We start from the raw sequence: 7,701 nt of genomic DNA on the forward strand, positions 1-7,701 counted from the left end.
TATTCCAGTGAGCAGATATTTAATATTCAAACTGAACCTCTATTTTTTTTATAATACTGATAATCATGTCATTGCCCAGATAATTTCAAGTTTCAAGTTTTTTTTTCAACTACTGCAAAGTTAACTGTTTTTATTTCAAAAGTCACTAAAATACATTAAGATGCTGTAAATCTGCACAGCACACCATGAGGAGAAGACCATTACCACTTAGTTTAATGAGATTTTTAAAGACCTGAATGGAAATCCCTCTGTCTAGACACTGATTGTTGAGATCAGCGCACCCCTTGAGGGCATAACTGTTTTTCTGGAACTACATTTTGTATTTAAAGACAAAAGTCTTTGCCATAATGTTGTTTAAATAAAACAACCAATACCACAAATAACAGCCTACAAAAACGTCATCGTTTTATCATTTTACTTAAAAAAAAAAATCAAAATGTAAAAATGTAGTATTGTGGCAAACAGTTGGCTGTATCAAATGTTTCAGCTCATCCAGGAGTGTGTAGTTTATTTTAGTCATTTGTCAGAGCTGTTTAGCTAAAACCAAAAATATGACTATAATTATGGGGTTAAAAAAACAGAACAGAAGACAAAAACCAACTGTACAAAACATGAAATGTAAATCTTTTTTTCTGGCTGAGCCTTGTGCAATCTTGTTTAATTGACTTAACCAATTATGGAGAGGTAGCCGTCTCCTTCAGCACTGCCTCATTACTCTTCCACACTCTACCTTGATAACTTGCCCCTTGATTCTTCATCCTTAGTCCACAACCACAGGTAAGCACATTGTTTTCTATTCATACATACAGATACAAGATTTCTGATTTCTCTCTAGAGCACTACTAATGAGCCTAGTGATTTTAATTAGATCTGGCATATTCTTTGCTGGTTTGGGCCTATATGAATCATTATATTAAAATACACTACATTAAACATTTATAAACGCATCCCAGTCAGTGGTTTTACTCAGTACAGCTTCCTACATACATCTGAGTTTATTCATTTGTTTATTCAGTTTTTTTTATTTATTACTCCTGTGTATTAGTTTTGTCAACATTAAATGCTTGCAAGAACCTTTATGAAACTAAACTAAATCTGTAATATAGGTTGGGCAAAAACAGACTAAACTATTGTTTACTGCAGTTTATTAAGACAGTTTCACAATTTAATGACTTAAAAGGCATAGCCACTGACTATTTTAACAAATCTTAATAATACTTGGCATAATATAAACTATGCACAGAAAAGTCAACCATAATTAGTAGTTACAGTTTATATATATATAAACTGTACTAATTATGGTTGACTTTTCTGTGCATAGCTATATATACATCTAAAGAGAGGTATTTTTAAGTCACATTTCTTCTTTTTTTGTAGTTTTGAAGTATTTTTATATTTAATTTTTCAGCAACACTGACACTAATTTATCCGTTGAGGGTGATAGAGAGCAACTAAAAGCCAATTTGAAAAACGTAAAATTAAGTACAATAAACATGACTAGGTTTATTGGTCAAGATATTATAAATGATAGGGAACTGTCTATTGACTGTCAATGGTTCATTCTCACACAAATAATAATAATAATAAATGACAGAAAAAGACACTATATGCCATATTTCAGGAACACTAAAATGTTTGGTATTGTGGGTGTATTTTAATAACTGTATTTAAAACTCCTTTTTGGGGTGGAATATGACCCACACTAGATTAGTTAGATTCACTTTATTTATTTTTTTGTCTTTAGGCTACTTGCTTGCTTCCCGTTTTTAACTGGAAACCTTGAGTGACTAACATCGATCCTTACTAAGGGCATAATTTCACACCTTTGTCAGTACATCAGTTTCTTCTATCTTCTATTCTTCTGTCACTCAAAGGGAGGTCATGGGAAATGCACAGAGTGGAGGGATTCCCAGAGAGATCCTGGATGACCTCAAGCTGACTACCAGGTTCTCAGATTCTGAGATCACCCAGTGGTATGAGAACTTCCAGAAGCAGTGTCCTACAGGTCGCATCACACTACAACAGTTTGAGGAGATCTATGCTAAATTCTTCCCCCGAGAGTGATGCCAAGGCTTATGCCCAACACGTTTTTCGGTCATTTGACACCAATGATGATGGTACATTAGACTTTAAAGAGTACGTTGTTGCACTTCACATGACCTCCTCGGGCAAGTCGACCTTGAAGCTGGAGTGGGCCTTCTCACTGTTTGATGTGGACAAGAATGGTTACGTCACAAAACCTGAAGTGACTGAACTCAGCCAGGTAAGAAAATGATTAGATTTCACATAAATTGTACACAAACAGCTGCCGAAGGAGCTGTTCTCCATTCTACTGGACAAACCACCATTCCACAGATTTAATTTATCAATCATAAAATGTAGGCTACTATGAAAATATATTATGCTTTTTATTTACTTGATAGATTTTGTTAGCTAGAAGTGCATCATTTCTGTGCTACTAGCATCACCAAACAGAATGGCATAATTCATGATTTCAAACAGGTTGTTTGAACACTCCCCCATCTGTCATTGGTCAGACAAACAGATAGTCCCGCACCAAAATACATTGGTCGAGTCAATGTTGATTCAATTGCAGAATTCTTCACATATAATAATATTTCAACTCAATATTTCTTATTTATTTATTAAGTTCACAAGTAAAGCTGCTTGGCAAAGTTTTGTCAACAAATTTCAGCCATTTCTAAATCTGCAAAACAAGGAGTTTCAAGCTCCAGCCATTTAAAGGGCAGATTCTGATTGCCTCTCAATGTTTTTTTATCATTCATCATTTGGAAAAAATCGCTCAAAGTGTTTCCCACATTATTTTTTTCTGTGTTGTTATCATTAGTTGTGTTGTGGACTTTGCCTCAGAATTTGAACAATTATTAACATTTTACAGTAAAAAAAACCCCGCTGACACCCATTGGGAATACGATAGGATAAAACATCATTAACATAAACTCTGACAGTACTCAGACAGTGAAGGCACAGTCACAATTACATTGCTCAGTGAAATTTTGCAGCCAAAATCCAGCCATTTCCAATTGGGAGTTTCGAGTATGGGCTAAAATGTTTCCCACGCAGATCTCGCTCGTGTTCCAGTTGGTCACACAAACTTGTGGCAATGTGACTGCAACTTAAAGGGTTAGTTCACCCAAAAATGAAAATTAGCCTGTGTTTTACTTACCCTCGAAGCATCCTAGGTGTATGTGACTTTTTTCTTTCAGACGAATCCAATCGGAGTTATATTAAAAATTGTCCTGGACCCTCCAAGCCTTGCAATGGGGGTAAGCGGGTGTTCGGTTGTCAACAGTTCAGAAGACGTGAAATACAGTGCGCGCATCCATAATAAAATGGGGGGTGGTGAATAAAGCGAATCCATGTGTTTTTGTAAGAAAAATATCCATATTTCAAACATAATGAACACTTTTTTCCTCACTTCCGCTGACTGTCGTATGCGGAAGGCGTTCTGGCGGATGACGTAGGACGTCGGCGTTGCGTGATTAGTGACGAGCGCGGAGAGAGAACAAAACAAAACGCCGGTCACGAATTAGAAGCACAAAATTAGGATTTGTAAAGAAAAATGTTGGAGGATTTTGATATAAGCCAAGAGGAGACTGGTTTTCCTTTGCTAAAGTAAGGAAACTTTGCTTCCTTAAACAAACTCGTGAGACTAGCATTTCTCAGAGGTGCTCATACGAAGCCTATGTCTTACATCATCCGCCGGAACGCTTCCGCATACGAGTCAGCAGACGTGAGAGAAAGTGTTTATTATGTTTGATATATGGATATTTTTCTTACAAAAACTCATGGATTGAAAGGCTTGGAGGGGCCAGGACAATTTTTAGTATAACTCCAATTGGATTCGTCTGAAAGAAGTAAGTCACATACACCTGCTTCGAGGGTGAGTAAAACACAGGCTAATTTTCATTTTTGGGTGAACTAACCCTTTAAGTTTGCCTGGTGGTGGGACACCCCATAAGTCATACGGGATCATGGCTGTCTGAATGTGTCTCAGACTCTATTTGACAGTGACAATTAAAACATAAAGAGCATTTAACATAAAAGCGGACTTAAGAACAGCGCTTAGAAGCATAGAGTGACATCATCCTTAAGCTTGAACTCTACAAGGTCTCATTGCGGAGGGAGGCGGAAGGATTGGGTGGTGGGTACTGTGAGAGAGATAAGCGCTTCAATGTGCAATCAGGATTTAAGACCATGGGCACAGGGGGATTCAATGACATGTCAACTCTTAAGCCTTCTTCTCAGAAATGGCCAATCAATTTCCCAGGGAGTAGTGTAGAGTGTTGGGCAGAGATAGATGAATCAACAGTATAAATGATATCCCTTATATCATATGGAAACAGCAAAGTTTAATTAAAAAAAGAAACTACAGTGTAATATTACATCAAACCAGGGCTGTCTTTTGGATTATAACCTAACTGTTGTGAATACTTAACATGCGTTCTGAGTTACAGTTGTGGTACATGAGTACTTTTAAAAAAAAATTCAGATAATTATCTGTAAACTTTAATTTGCACAGCAAGATTCTTTTTAAAGTGTAGTAGCTCTGCCATGACATAAAATTAATCGTATATAAGACACTTCTCGCAGCATTCTGAGAATACAACACAAACACATTTGCATTCTCAGATGTGTCAAATGCCTATTTTGACTGGTTTATTGCTGTAAAAATGGATAGTCATTTACTCACCTTCATGGCATTCCAAACATGACTTTCTTCCAAGGAACACAGAGAGGCAATCTTCACACACTGTATTGCATACAATAAAAAAGAATGGAGGTTGTCAAGCTCCAAAAATAACGAATGGTCCGCTCACACCAAGGACGATTACAATAAAGTTAATTATAATGATAACTTTATAGCGTCCACACCAACGCATGATAATGTTCTATTTATTGTTAAGTGTGTGCTGCAGTTTTGTCGTCTGCCACTTTAGATGCTCAAGGACTTTAAAGTCAATCGGATTTTGATTGGCTGTCAATGTTTTTTTAGCATTTATCAGCAGAAAACAATCGTTCTGAAAGTGATTCCAATGTTCCTCTGTGTCGTTATCATTATAGTTGTTGTGTGGACTGAGCTATTCTCACTGAATTAGAGTGATTATTAAAACTTTATATTAATAATTACTGTTACAGTTACTGTACAATCTTGGTAAAATATAGCTTTGTGTGAAGAGACCGAAATTTAAATGGTTATTTGCTGAAAAATTTCTCATTTCCCTTTCAGCATAACAGATTTCTTGATATTGACATTTTTTTATGGTTTTAAAAGTTGCAGAGTGATTCTTTTAACTGAAAGTCTGTTAATTTTAGTCTTTCATTTATTATACTTTTTCACCTTGCTATGTATGTTTTGGGTTAGAAAAGCACTCCAGACATGGCTGTCCTCTTTATCTTGCTAAAGCTCTCAAGTAAGATTGGCACTGCTGGCACCATTTCATTTATTTGTATTGGCCTATTGTTAGGTAACTTCAGTTATATTAGGTTGAGCCGAATCAGCATGCAAACAAATGACCAAACAAGCAAGTTAAGCTCTAAAGAATGAGTAAGACATACATAGCACTGAGGCCAAACAGATGGGGAGCTGAGGGAAAGCAAGGAGAAATAAATTTAGCACATAGCCTAAACACAATCCATTAAAACCTAGCTAAGCATAGATTACAGGACAAAATAACAGATTTGGAAATAAGTTTGTGCGTCAGGTCCATGGAATGTTCCAACAAATCAACAACAACAAAAAAACAAGCATAAGCATGTAATACAGTAAAGCAATTATGATATCTGCTGAACTCTGACTTAACTGAAACATTCAAAATACATTTTTAATAAAAGAATACATGAAACATGTTGAGAGCCATAAAAAACACTATATAAGTCTATTAGGGTAAAATGTATTACTTGACAGTCCTAAGCGCACGTCTCCAGAATGCTGTTTCTATAGCAACCGAGACTTCTAATGGCAGCTGCAATGATGCGTTGACTTATACCGATTATCGATTGGCTCTTTTATTCAAAAGGCGGTGCTTCTTTCGATAGAGCTGCATGCCATATTGAGCATTGCATTTTTGCCCATTCAAAACTATACAAGTGGCACGTCTTGGGTATTCTACAGTCTTTGCCCTAACATGCAACATGTTGAGACCCATAATAAACACTATATAAGTCTATTAGAGTAGAATTTATTAATTGACCCATGAACAAAGACACAAGTGTGATATATAGAGATTATGTATTTTGGCCACAGTAATTCAAATATGATAAATTGCCATTAAATCCGCAGTGATTCAAATGTTAATTCAGTATTCACTGAAATTTGGTGAGTTCATTCAAGCCAACAAATTAGTCATTTGATCCAGCTCTTTCTCATTTCCCATCAGGCAATTTTCGATCTCATACCAAAAGAGAAGCAGGCAAATCTTCCCAGTGATGAGAGCACGCCAGAGAAGAGAGCAGAGAAACTCTGGGCCATCTGAACACAAAAAGGACAACGGTAAGAAAACTAACTTAAAAGGGATAGTTCACCTTCAGTTGCTGGTCCCCATTGACTTCCATAGTATGGAAAAAAACAAAACAAAACCCAAGCAAGTCAATGGGGACCAGCGACTGAGGGTGAACTTTCCCTTTAAGATTGTCCGTTGTTAATCGACATTAGCATACAGAGAAAACATTTACAAAGTAGATTCTCTCTCACACATGCAGAACGAGTCGCAGAGGGAGAGTTCATCCAGGCCATTCAGTCAAACGAGGCTGCGCTACGGCTCATTCAGTACGACCATAAATGACCTAGCGTGATCATGTTCATGCAAACGGCAATTTTGTCATGCTTGACTTCATGTGCATTTGTTGTATATTAAATGTGTTCATTTAAGATTCGCCATCCTTGATTTGTGTGTCGCCATTGTATTCTGCTAGTTTCACATGGGCCTATCTTTTTATTAAAGCAACCGAATGTAAGGTTTTATTTTCCCTGAAATATCAGTTTCAAAGTCATTTTAGTGGTACACTCATTTCTAATAAGAAAAAAGGCTTCTGTTTGTTTCCCACATTCCCTCCAAACGTCTGGTCTGGGTGTATGTAGGTTCGGTGAGTGGGTACGAAGATTGCTTTACGGCAGCAACAAATGCATGTGTACAGCTGTCCAATGTAGGTGGCTCCAAAGTCGAAAAAATATATACAAAACTACATACAGTTGCTTTAAGCAATAGATGTATTCTATTCCAATAAATTGTATTCTATTCCATTTGACTGTAATGTGTATGTTTGATTTCTGTCATGCATTTGTTGAATTAGAGGTTTGTAGCACGGCCCTTTGTTTAATCACATACCTTATAATTCTAATAGTCTTTTTTGGATTGCAGTTTGTAGGTTTATTTTCAGTTGATGTTTGCCATTGTTTAGTGTCGATTTGAAATTGTTTTATTATTCTCTCACATTAAGATGGTGTCATTTCATTGTATGTTAATCCAAACAAGCTTCTCATGGTTTATTTTTGCACTATATTACATTGTATTCCTAATACTAAAACAGTCGTGTAAAGATGACATTTTTTACTTTTTTCCTCCAGACAGACTATTATTGGTTGGTTATTGATTGATTGAAATATTTTAAAAATAAATACAAATGCAATTTTGTGTATACTTTTACCATAACTTGAATATGTATGCTGTAACCTGACCA

At 36.2% G+C, this 7,701-nt stretch overlaps 1 pseudogene; it reads left to right on the forward strand.

The window, feature by feature from the left end:
- Positions 1-665: 665 nt before the first annotated feature.
- On the forward strand, positions 666-7,538 carry LOC107739524 (visinin-like; annotated as a pseudogene).
- Positions 7,539-7,701: the final 163 nt, after the last annotated feature.

This window comes from Sinocyclocheilus rhinocerous, unplaced genomic scaffold (genome assembly GCF_001515625.1).
Source record: "Sinocyclocheilus rhinocerous isolate Xijiao unplaced genomic scaffold, SAMN03320098_v1.1 scaffold314, whole genome shotgun sequence".
In the NCBI taxonomy this organism is placed as follows: Eukaryota; Metazoa; Chordata; class Actinopteri; order Cypriniformes; family Cyprinidae; genus Sinocyclocheilus; species Sinocyclocheilus rhinocerous.